A 12926-nucleotide genomic window follows, 5' to 3' on the forward strand; every position below is an offset into this window, starting at 1 on the left:
ATCGAAGCAAACAACTTTGAACTTAAACCTTCGTTGTTGCAGGCTGTGCAACAGAACCAATTCTCTGGAAATCTTACCGAAGATCCAAACCTTCATTTATCCGTATTTGTCCAATACGCTGATACTGTTAAAGCTAATGGTGTCACTTCAGAGGAAATTCGACTTCGTCTTTTTCCTTTCTCATTAAGAGATAGCGCTAGAAGATGGCTTCAATCTCTCCCTTCCAACTCAGTCACCACCTGGAACGAGTTGAAGAAAGTTTTTCTTGCCCGATATTTTCCGCCAAGCAAAACAGCTATGTTAAGAGCCCAGATAAACGGATTTAAACAGAAAGACAACGAGTCTCTTTTCGAAGCATGGGAAAGATACAAAGACATGATGAGACTTTGCCCACACCATGGTTTGGAAGACTGGTTAGTAATTCACACATTTTATAATGGTCTCTTATACAATACAAGGTTAACAATAGACGCCGCTGCAGGTGGTGCACTAATGAACAAACCTTATGCTGATGCTTACCAGCTTATCGAGAGCATGGCCCAAAACCACTATCAGTGGGGAACCGAACGAACAACAGTGGAAAAACCTCAACCGAAAACTGGCATGTACGAGATAAGTAACCTTGATCACGTTAATGCAAAAGTGGATGCTTTGGTCCAGAAGATTGAAAGTTTAAACGTATCACCTCCAACCGCCGTGGTTGCTATAACTCAGAATTGCGAGGTCTGTGGAATCCAAGGCCACACTCCTGCGGAATGTCAACTCTTGACTGGAATCCAAACAGAGCAAGTAAACTATGCTCAAGGAAGCCCCTATTCGAATACCTATAACCCAAATTGGAAGAACCATCCAAACTTTTCATATAAGAGTAATAATGCTTTATACGCACCTGGACAGTCTCCGAATCAAACCCCATCTGTACCTCCGGGATATCAGAAACCGAATCCTAACAATAATACCCCTAGAAAATCCAACTTGGAAATCATGATGGAAAACTTTATAGCTTCCCAACAACAAACCAATAAAGATTTCTTAAACCAGAACATACACACTGGCGAACAACTTAAACAACTAGCAAGCAAAGTAGATGCCTTGGCTACACATAACAAAATGTTAGAAACACAAATATCTCAAGTAGCTCAACAACAAGCACCTACTGCTGCACCAACTGGTACATTCCCTGGACAGCCCCAACCTAATCCGAGAAGCCAAGCTTATGCAATTATATTAAGAAGTGGAACGGAAGTGGAAGGACCGTCTGATCCAAGGATAGAAAACCAAAACCCTAAGAAATCTACTGAGGAAAGTGAACCTAAGGAAAAGGAAGAGAGTAATAAGGATACCCTAGAAAAGAAGGAACCTTATGTACCTCCACCACCTTACAAACCACCTATACCTTACCCTCAAAGGCTTGTTAAAACCAAAGATGTAGGCCAATTTAGAAAATTTGTCGATCTCCTTAAACAATTAAACGTTACAATTCCGTTTACCGAAGCTATTACGCAGATGCCCTCATATGCTAAATTCTTAAAAGAAATTCTTTCTAATAAAAGGAAACTTGAGGATAGCGAAACCGTTACACTCCCTGCCGAATGTAGCGCTATAATCCAAAACATGCCCCCTAAACTCAAGGATCCGGGTAGCTTCTCTATACCCTGTCACATAGGAAAATTTGTCATCGACAAAGCCTTATGCGATTTAGGAGCCGGAATTAGCGTTATGCCTTTATCCATATGTAAGAGACTGGAAATGGGAGAATTAAGACCGACCAAAATGTCTGTGCAATTAGCAGATCGTTCCATCAAATATCCTGTAGGAATCCTTGAAAACGTTCCCGTACGCATAGGTCAGTTTTACATTCCCACTGACTTCACAATTATGGACATTAGAGAAGATGATACTACACCTATTATACTAGGAAGACCATTCTTAGCAACTGCCGGTGCAATCATAGACGTAAAACGAGGAAGACTCACCTTCGAAGTAGGTGAAGAGAAAATTGAATTCATTCTTTCCCAATTCTTGAAAGCACCTGCAATAGAAGATACATGTTACTTCATGGATATCATCGATGAATGCATAAAAGAAGCAGAGTCAGGAGAAGACAAATCATCAGACTATCTTTTAGAAGACAAATCTAAACAATGCTTAGCAATAACACCGGACCCTACGCAGTGTCTTAACAAACCAACCCCTGATTTGAAAACACTTCCCAAAAATCTGAGATATGAATTCCTAGACTTAGAACTTGAACGACCTGTGATAGTCAATGCAGATCTAGGAAGACTCGAAACAGAAAAACTCCTACATATCTTAAGAAAATATCCAACCGCACTAGGATACCACATAACCGATCTTAAAGGAATAAGCCCTTCTATTTGTATGCACCGCATCATGTTAGAAGAAGACGGTAAAACCTCTAGGGAACACCAGAGAAGACTAAATCCGATCCTAAGTGAGGTAGTAAAGAAAGAAATAACCAAGTTATTGGAAGCAGGTATTATATATCCTATATCTGATAGCAAATGGGTCAGTCCTGTACACGTTGTACCAAAGAAAGGAGGCATAACCGTTATTGAAAACGAAAAAGGAGAAACTATAACTAAACGAATCGAATCGGGATGGAGAATGTGCATTGATTATAGGAAACTAAACAAAGCAACCCGAAAAGATCATTTCCCTTTACCATTCATTGACCAAATGTTAGAACGATTGGCTAAACATTCACATTTCTGTTATTTAGACGGTTATTCAGGCTTCTTTCAAATACCAATTCACCCTGATGACCAAGAAAAGACAACATTCACATGCCCTTTTGGTACCTTCGCTTATAGACGAATGCCGCTTGGTTTGTGTAATGCCCCTGCAACTTTTCAAAGATGCATGATGGCAATTTTCGCCGACTTTCTCGAAAACATCATGGAAGTATTTATGGATGATTTTTCTGTATACGGACAAAGTTTCGAAGAATGCCTTGAAAACCTGGAAAGAGTTCTTGAGCGATGTGTAAAAGTAAACTTAGTACTTAATTGGGAAAAGTGCCACTTTATGGTACAAGAAGGAATTGTTTTAGGACACATCATCTCGAACAGAGGAATTGAAGTAGACAAAGCCAAAATAGAGGTAATCGAAAATCTTCAACCCCCAAGAACCGTGAGAGAAGTACGAAGCTTTTTGGGACACGCCTGTTTTTACCGACGATTCATCAAAGACTTCTCTAAGATAACTAAACCATTAACCGGACTATTAATGAAAGATGCTGAATTCATATTCGACGATAACTGTTTAAAAGCATTTCAAACTCTCAAACAAGCATTGATCTCCGCACCCATTATGCAGACACCAGACTGGAATGAACCTTTCGAAATAATGTGCGATGCCAGCGATTATGCTGTAGGTGCTGTTTTAGGACAAAGAAAGGATAAAAAGCTTCATGTTATATATTACGCTAGCAGAACCCTGGATGAAGCACAGATGAATTATGCCACAACCGAGAAAGAACTCCTAGCAGTGGTATTTGCGCTAGATAAATTTCGTTCTTACTTGGTAGGAGCCAAAATAATAGTTTACACCGATCACGCTGCTATCAGGTACCTTCTAACAAAAAAGGATGCTAAACCTAGACTCCTAAGATGGATCTTGTTACTACAAGAATTCGACTTAGAAATCAAGGACAAGAAAGGAACTGAAAACGTAGTAGCAGACCACCTCTCTAGACTTGAGAACCTTGAACCAGAAAGAACATCCATTAATGATGATTTCTCGTATGACAAACTCATAGCTACTTTGGAAGAGAACAACTCCGACATGCAAGTAGAAACCACCTTAGCTATATCTGTCATACCATGGTACGCTGATCTAGTCAATTATTTAGCTGCCGGAATAGTTCCACCTACTTTATCTTACCAGCAGAAGAAAAGATTCTTCCACGACATAAAACACTATTACTGGGATGATCCCTTACTTTTCAAAAGAGGCCCCGATGGTATTTTCCGTCGATGTATACCCGAAGAAGAGGTAGAAAACATAATCCAACACTGTCACTCTGCGCCTTATGGTGGACACACAAGTACATCCAAGACCTGCTCTAAAATCCTACAAGCTGGCTTTTATTGGCCAACTATATGGAAGGACGTACATGCGGCTATTAAGGAGTGTGACAGATGTCAACGCACGGGAAACATATCTAGACGTGACGAGATGCCACAAAAAGGTATTTTGGAAGTAGAGATTTTTGACGTGTGGGGGATAGACTTCATGGGACCATTTCCACCCTCCTTCGGTAACAAATACATACTCGTGGCGGTTGACTACGTATCAAAGTGGATCGAAGCTATAGCTTCTCCAACTAATGACACCCGAGTAGTAACTAGACTCTTTAAAAATATAATATTTCCGAGATTTGGCATCCCAAGGATAGTAGTCAGTGATGGTGGATCGCACTTTATATCCAAGGTACTCGAAAAACTACTACTTAAATATGGAGTGAGACATAGGATAGCAACACCTTACCACCCTCAAACCAGTGGACAAGTGGAAGTATCTAACAGAGAAATCAAGCAAATACTAGAGAAAACGGTCGTCACTTCAAGGAAAGATTGGTAATTGAAACTACCAGAAGCTTTATGGGCATACCGAACTGCTTATAAAACTCCCATAGGGACGACCCCATTTAAGCTCATTTATGGAAAATCCTGTCACCTCCCGGTAGAATTAGAACATAAAGCCTATTGGGCTATTAGAAATTTAAATCTGAATTACAAAGCCGCCGGTGAAAAGAGAATCCTTGACATAAACGAATTAGAGGAACTCAGAAGAGACGCCTATGAAAATGCCAAAATCTATAAAGAAAGAACAAAACAATGGCATGACAAGCGTATATCAAGGAAAATCTTCAAGCAAGGCGACGCAGTACTTTTATTTAACTCCAGACTAAAATTATTCCCGGGAAAACTACGATCCAGATGGTCAGGACCTTTCCATATCACTAAAATCTTTCCCAGTGGAGCGGTAGAAATAAAAGGACAATCTACAGAACCGTTCACCGTAAACGGGCAACGTCTGAAACACTATCACTATGCGGAAACCAACGAAGATTCGCAAATTCTACACTTAGACGAAACGCCCCCAGGACTCATAGACTATATTTAACAGTTTCTTTGTCGAGCTTGCGACATTTAAACAAAGCGCTTAGTGGGAGACAACCCACAAATTACTCTGTTATTTTATTATTCTATTATTATTATCATTTCTCTATTTTTCTCTTAATTATTCTTTTAATTTCTATTTAGTATTCATTATTGATTTATTCAAAAAGAAAAAAAAATATATCCATATAATAATAATTCTTTTCTTCTTTCGGCATTTGGCCAAATCCTGACTTAAACTCATGTTTTCTTTTCTCTAGTTAACACTAACCAGATGGGACATTTTGACCGTATGGGTATCAAGTTCAGAGGAATGGCTCAGAAACGAAGGTTTGAAGAACTAGCCGCTAGAGAGATGCTACCTAGTTTATATGCTGATGATTGGGCTATGACTGCCCTTGGACTGAGACAGAGTGTCCTGTTTTTGCTGAATCAGATAGGATGGGAGACCTCCCCTATCCTGAGACATTTCACCACCTACCGGAGACTCACACTAGAATTCCTTAGTTCATTAATCTATCTACCTAGCCATGGAAAAGGAATTACCAGAGGTTTTATCCAGTTCAGAATGTTCAATATGGAGTACCAATTTAATATTAGAGACTTCACCAACCTTTTGGGTTTTCCTACCTCCTTTGATACATTCACTGTAAGCCAGGAAGAACTTTTTGAATATAGAGAGCTTGAACACTTTTGGGGTAAGCTGACTGGAAATGATGAGCCCGAAGAACATGAGTTTCTCTCTGGAAACATACATAACCCGGCTTTTCGCTATTTCCATAAGATCCTGACCCACACTTTATTTGGGAAGAAGCCAAATAGTACTTCAGTTTCACGTGATGAACTCTTCATCATATTTTGTGCTTCCCAGAACCGTCCAGTAAACGGTGCTACTTTTATGTTAGCTAATTTAGACCACCTTATCCAGGATGAGCGAGCACCCATTAGAATAGGTGGCCTGATAACTATGATAGGTAATGCTATTGGATTACGTCAGCCTATGCTTGACCTGAACCCTTTTTGTGGCATTACTACTCTGAGTATACCTTACCTCTTCAACACTATGTTTATAGCAAACATAGGGTCTGATGAGTTCGAGCTTATTATTGATAACCAGGTTCTCTGCCTATTCACCATGCCCGATCCTAGAACTAGTGTTCATAACCAAAGGAACTGGCTCTATAACCTGAATGAAACCCCAACTCCTGCTGGATCCACTGAATCCATCCAGGATTATGAGATTTGTGATGACTATGAGCACTATGTTGACCATATCTCTCTTGCTGAATCTGACCCTCAGACTCCATCCGGCTACTATGATATTGATCCTCCTCCTCAGCCTGTCCTGACCGAAGAATCAGCTATGCCTGATCTCCGACATCATATGCCAGGAACAGATATTAAAACCGTCATTGAAGCTTTGATGTCAGAACAAAACGCCCTCAGGGAAGATTTCCACAGCTTGAGACTTGCAGTCCTAGAACACATGAGCAGCACGGCAAGTCAGTTACGTATGTTACGGCATCATGTTAACTCTTTTGCTCCTCCGGCCAGAGATCCGAAGATAGATGGAATTTAGTTATTTCTTTCTTAGTTATTTAGTTTTAGGTTAGATTTTTCATTAATGTTATTTGAATTCATGTTCGCATTTATTTTTTCCCTTTTCATTTCATTGTTTTCCCTTCGTGTATTACATTATGTCAATTTTATTAAAGCTTTTATTTTATGCAATGGCTATGTTCTCTACTGTTACTTAGAATGAATTATTATTATGTGAAGTAGAATAGCATGCAATACAAATTAATTAGCTAAATTAATTAGAACAATCTAAAAAACCAAATAAAACAAAAACAAAATAATCAAAATATATTCATCTCCTAATTAAGTCTGTGTAGCGCTACTGAAGAAGCCTTGCCAAAAGAACTGTGTGACGAGCGTCACACAATCCATGACGAACGGCACGCAACACTCTTGTTACGAGCGTCACACCCTTGTGACGAGCGTAACGCCTCTCAGACATGTGAACGTTAGGGAGCCGTTGGAGACGAACGTTACACCCCTACCTTTTTACATTCCCCATTCATTTTTCATTTACCACATTTAATTACTTTTCAACCACTCTTTCTTTTCACCTCCCACATTTTTCTCCTATAAATACCTACCAAAACTTCCTTCATTCACCACAAAACAATTCTCTCATATCAAATACATTTCTTTTTCTTTCCAAATCATCCCTTCAAAAATTCATTACAATGGCGGGAAATCAAAATTTCGGAAATATCATCTTCTGATCCGGAGATGACAACTATCAGCAAGAGCAATTCGAGCGCTTCCAGCAGCGAGGCGTCGCTCCCACCAGGTACCCCGATTTAACTTGCTTGCAACAATTAGGCTTACTCCAAGGTATCGAGTGGATGCTCCGTAAAGCCGATTTAACCTTCCTTTGCACTCATAACCAACCCACCTACCCTTCCCTAACCTTAGAATTCCTAAGTTCTTACGACTACACCACTCCCGCCGGTGAAGGTGAATTTCTAACCGGTACGGCAACCTTCCGTATGTTTAACACCGAGTATTCTCTAACCCAACGCGAATTGAGTGCCATGCTACAATTTCCCACAGAAGGCCTACTGCATGCCAGAATCCCTCCAACCTCAAACTGGAACACAGTTCTAGTTTTCGACCTTTTTAAGAAAATTTCCGGTATAAATACCTACAACTGGGAAGAACTCCTTCTCTCCCACATCCATAACCCCACCATCCATTATTTTCTCCGTATCCTGCAAAACACACTTTTTGGAAGACCAAACAACAGTAAGGTTAACTCGAAGGAGTTATTTTTCCTCCAGTGCGTTTTCGAACCGGATACTAAGGTGAACGCCGCCTCTTTTCTCTTTCATCATATCCGCACCTTATGTGCTAGAGGCCGGCAACCCTTTATAATTGGTGGATTAATAACCTCCATAGCACTTGGCCTGAACCTAGGGGATAAACTCCAAACTTTAGAATCCCTACCACCCCTGTCTATGGATATCAGCTATTGTCGCTCCAGCCGCCTGATTAAAAACAGAGTAGGCGGAGGATACTATCTTATGGTGAACAACCAAGCTGTCCCAAGTGTTGTGCTACCCAATACCACCCTAACGGATGTCACAAACCCGGACCGCCACCTTTATGATCTCAGCGCTCCTGAAATCACCGAGCCTTCACAAACAAACCAGCAAACAGATGAGTTTGAAGAAATGGAACAAGGTGATCATCCGCCAACACAACAATCAGTCCCGCTAAACCCTTCCAGTAATGCAGCCGGCCCATCCTCCCAACGTCGTCGACGAAGACGACCTGCGACCAACGACGACATTATGGATGCTATCGATGGTATGCAGGCACAGAATGCAGACATGATGCAGATGATGCGTCAAATGCTACAGCAACAGGATGCTCGGAATGCCATAACCGACCAGCGGTTTACTGAGTTGTTTAGCAGATTCGACAGCTTAGACATACGCCAAAGATCACCAGGACCAAGAACCAGAGGTGGAAGGCAGCCTTAGTTGTATTTTTCTTTTCATCTCCATTTTGTATTTCTTTCCCTTAAAACATCGAGGACAATGTTTAGTTCAAGTATGGGGGGGAAACATTATTCTTTCCATTCTCATCTTTGTTTCAAGTATGTACTCTCCCTTTTCATTGTTATTTCCCTATAAAAAAAAAAAACAAAATATTTTTTTAAGTTAAGTCCTGAATGTGAAAAATTTTCTATTATCTATTTCCCTCAACTTTCTTGAGCCATAACAAAAATTTTAACACACCCAATAAGTATAAAGGTTGCTTACTTTATAAAATTTGAGTGAAATCAAAACAAAATCATTACCATAACAACGCTCTGAGAACCGCAATATGTTAGATCAGGATAAGTACCTATTATACCGAACTCCTTGAACTTTTAGTTCTATGGTAACCCCAAGTAGTTTATACAGAAGTCAGCACCATCTTAATAGCAAACTACGTGGAGAGCCGATGAATATAAGTGAATGATCCCCAAAGTAACATGAAATATACGAATATATCAAGAAATGCACTAATTAAATTAGGTGATCCTTACCAGATCATTTAATCTAAAGGTTGCAGATCATGCAAAAGCACAATACGAAAGATCCATTACGAGTTGGTTCAGTAGGAATCTGGTACTGAACTTGGTAGGGCGGACTACGGTTCGATCCCCCGCAATTTGCAATGGACTGAATAATGAAGTTATCCGACTTATGTACCAGAACTTCTAGCTAAAAGCGGATCATAATCACTAACCGGTTACTCCACTATGTGCGCGAAAAGATAAAGGGCTTAATGTGATTTCGCTAGAATGAAAACGGGTAAAATAAGACTAAAAGAACCAGGATAGCTATCATAGGGTACTTGAACTGATTGGCATAAGGTAGGGTTATCTAAGTTGTAACGGTAGTTGTTGATGTCAAGATTAAACTCAAGTCCTCCTAAACAAAAATCCATTGGCAACCTAGTACGAATTGATGTGTGCTTTAAAATTTCATCTGGCTAAAACTTTTAACAAGTTCTATACTGAATTTTGCTTGAGGACAAGCAAAGAATTAAGTATGGGGGAGTTTGATAACACGAAATTATATCGCTTTTTAAGACTTAATTCAATTAAATTATATTATCATTTACGCTAGTTTATCTCATTTTATCAGATATTATGCAGTATTCCTCTTCTATTTATATCAGGTACCCATTTTGAAGCAAAAGTGAAAAAGGGAAGAAAAGGAGGTGTAAAAAGGAACAAAAAGGAGAGAAAAGGAACCAAAGGCCAAAGCCCAGCCCAAAGCGCACAAGTCACCAATGCTGTGCCTGTGACGGACGTCACAGGACGCGTGACGAGCGTCACGCGAAGTAGCCTTGTGACGGACGTCACACATGGTGTGACGAGCGTCACACCAGTCCACTAGCTTTTTGGCGCAAGTTACGCTCTCAGAAGAATGGAAGTAACGTTGAGGACTTCGTGTCCTATTCCCAAGCCATGAATTTAGCATGCTGAAGACTCGTGGAAAAGAAGAAAAAGGCAGTTAGTAGCACTACTATAAATAGCTACCCTAATCCCTCTCGTTTGCTCTCCTCTCTTTGCCGTTTACACACACCGAAGCTCTGCCGATTTTCTGTTCAAGCTTTTGCTTAGTTTTCTTTTTCCAGCAGAATTAATATTGTTTATTTTATTTATTTCTTTTGCAAGTTTTATTTTCTTCTTCCCTTGCAAATTTACCTTTCCCGTTTTTAGCTTTTAGATATTTTTCGCATAATAGTTTCTACACCGGAAATTATTGTGCAACTTTATACCGGATTTAACCTTACGTTATATTCGAGTTTTTTTTATTTCCTTGATTTAATTTACTGTTTAATTGAAGAATCGAAGAACAAATCCTACCGGCTTGTGGTGGAGTGTTCAAGACCATTGTATTACGCATTCAGGTTCTCTAATTGTTATTTAATATTTAATGTTTTATTCTATTGTTTATTTACATTGCCTGCCTGAAATGAGTCTGTGTATGCATGATAATAATTATTATTTAGTTAGCATGTCTGGCTAATTCGCCTAGGTATCGGTATGTAAAGTAAGCAGAAAAAGGGGTCGAGACTGAGTCGGTCTATTCAAACTTAAAATTAGAATCAATCTTTTTATGGTCTTAACTTACAGGTTTAATAACAAGATTTTTTACAAAAGTAAAGGACATAAAGAAGTTGAAACCAACAGAGCGAGAGTTTGAGGTTTTAACTGGACAGTGTAAGTTAGTCATTAAGTCTATCTTAGGGCGAGAGCAAGTTTTAGAATTAATTAAATTCTGACTTTTTTCCAAAAAGTATTTTTAAAGATTGAATGTGAGGACGAGAGTTAAGCATTTAGATTTAATTGTATGACCTAAGTCAACAGAGCGAGAGTTTGAGATAAGGGTGTTTAAAACGGTCAGTATTTTCTTAAAAAGAGTTTCTGCAATTTTATTGTTTTCAAAATATGATTTTTGACTTAATTATAAGTGACAGCTACATTAATATAAGATCATGGTTTCTTCAACAGAGCGAGAGTTTGAGATAAAACCTTTAACCAATAAAGTTAATCGAAACGATTTATTTTAAGACCGAGAGACCGACAAGGAATTGATTCCCTAGTTTTGACGAACTACATACCGATATCCGTTTTATTAATATTTAATCTAGATATTAGTTTAGTTTTTAGCTTCCTTCCCTAAACAATCAACTATTATTCACCTTAGCTTTACGAAGTAACCTTAGATAACGGTATATCGATTCATAAGTCCCTGTGGGATCGATATCTTTTAAAACTACGCGATAGAACTGTGCACTTGCAGTTTGTACCCCATTCTCGACTCATAAAGTCGCGATCATGTTTGTCAAATGATATATTACACACAGAGAAAATATGTTATTAAGAACCATATGAACAACTTTCATGTTCATAAATAATTCATTTTAAACTTGGAAGGTCATCATTCATTTCAAAACATTATAGGTCATTTTGACCGAAACCCTAATTTTGGATCAACTTCCCAAGGACCTAACTCCTTCATTTTTTATGATTTTGAGGTGAGACCAATTGCATTGGAAATATTAAGATGTCTAATTCAAATGTTATGTTGGACAAAATTTCATAATCCTAAAATAAATACATGTGATAATACAAAACATTATAGGCCACTTTGAACCAAAGCCATTTAATCTTGAAAATGTCCAACTTCAAGTGACCATAACTTTCTCATAAAAAATCCAAATGATGCAAAATTTAAGTCAAAATTGATAATCTTGAAAAGATATACAACTTTTATGTTTGAGGTTTTTCGATTTGAGGGGAACATTTAGGCCCAAATATAGAATTCACATTGAACCTTCATGCACAAGAAATTGGAATGCAAACTACACGTCCATTTCACTTCAGAGTGAGTTCAGCATTCATTTCCATCAGCTTTTGGGACTCACATGCACCTGTACAGGCCCATGCATAAAGCTTCATGCACACGAGTTTGACACTTCATTGCTTGGATCTCAGCTATAAATAAGCACCTTGCCTCATTCAAATTTCATCCTGGAATCTACCTGAAGCTCTGCAGAATTGGAAACCCAACCCTACCAAAGGAATTCTCATTTTTAATTTCTCATTTCAAGTTTAATTTTCAACAAAATCAGTTGATCTTCAATACTAATTCCTTAGCCTTGCATTCACATCATACCTCAAGATCAAACTGCAAGCAAGAGTTGGAAGGAATCATGCTGATCAAAGATGCACATCAAAGGTTCATTGCTCAACCGTTTTGATCCATATCTCACCATATATTGTGATTTGCTTGTGTTTATTTGGTTCTCTGAAGTCCTCGTGTGAGAGGCAAGCCAATGGTGGCTTTGATTTTGTGAATTGATGCATTTCAGATTGAACACCTGAATTTTCCATCTCAGATTTCAACTTCCATAGGGATCTTGAGGATAATCCAAGGTTACAGGGGTGATGTACATCACCCAAGCTTTAATTTGGTATAAGGCACGTGCAATTTGGTTAAGGTTGCAAAACCTGCAACTGGTGGTCGGTTTCTGTTGGCTCACCGGAGAAGACAGTGGTTTCCACGATCTAATCTGAGCCATGCTTTCATTTGACTTTTTTAATTCATTCCATTTCGCGCTAGACTCATGTATATGATGCGCACGCGCCTCTGGTCCGTTGATGTTGTCCACATCAACTAATGAAATGGATCGTGCGTTCCC

General features: G+C 39.0%; 1 pseudogene; it reads right to left on the reverse strand.

The window, feature by feature from the left end:
- Nucleotides 1-304: 304 nt before the first annotated feature.
- Nucleotides 305-404, reverse strand: LOC127109166 (uncharacterized; annotated as a pseudogene).
- Nucleotides 405-12926: the final 12522 nt, after the last annotated feature.

This window comes from Lathyrus oleraceus, chromosome 7 (assembly GCF_024323335.1).
Source record: "Lathyrus oleraceus cultivar Zhongwan6 chromosome 7, CAAS_Psat_ZW6_1.0, whole genome shotgun sequence".
Lineage (NCBI taxonomy): Eukaryota > Viridiplantae > Streptophyta > Magnoliopsida > Fabales > Fabaceae > Lathyrus > Lathyrus oleraceus.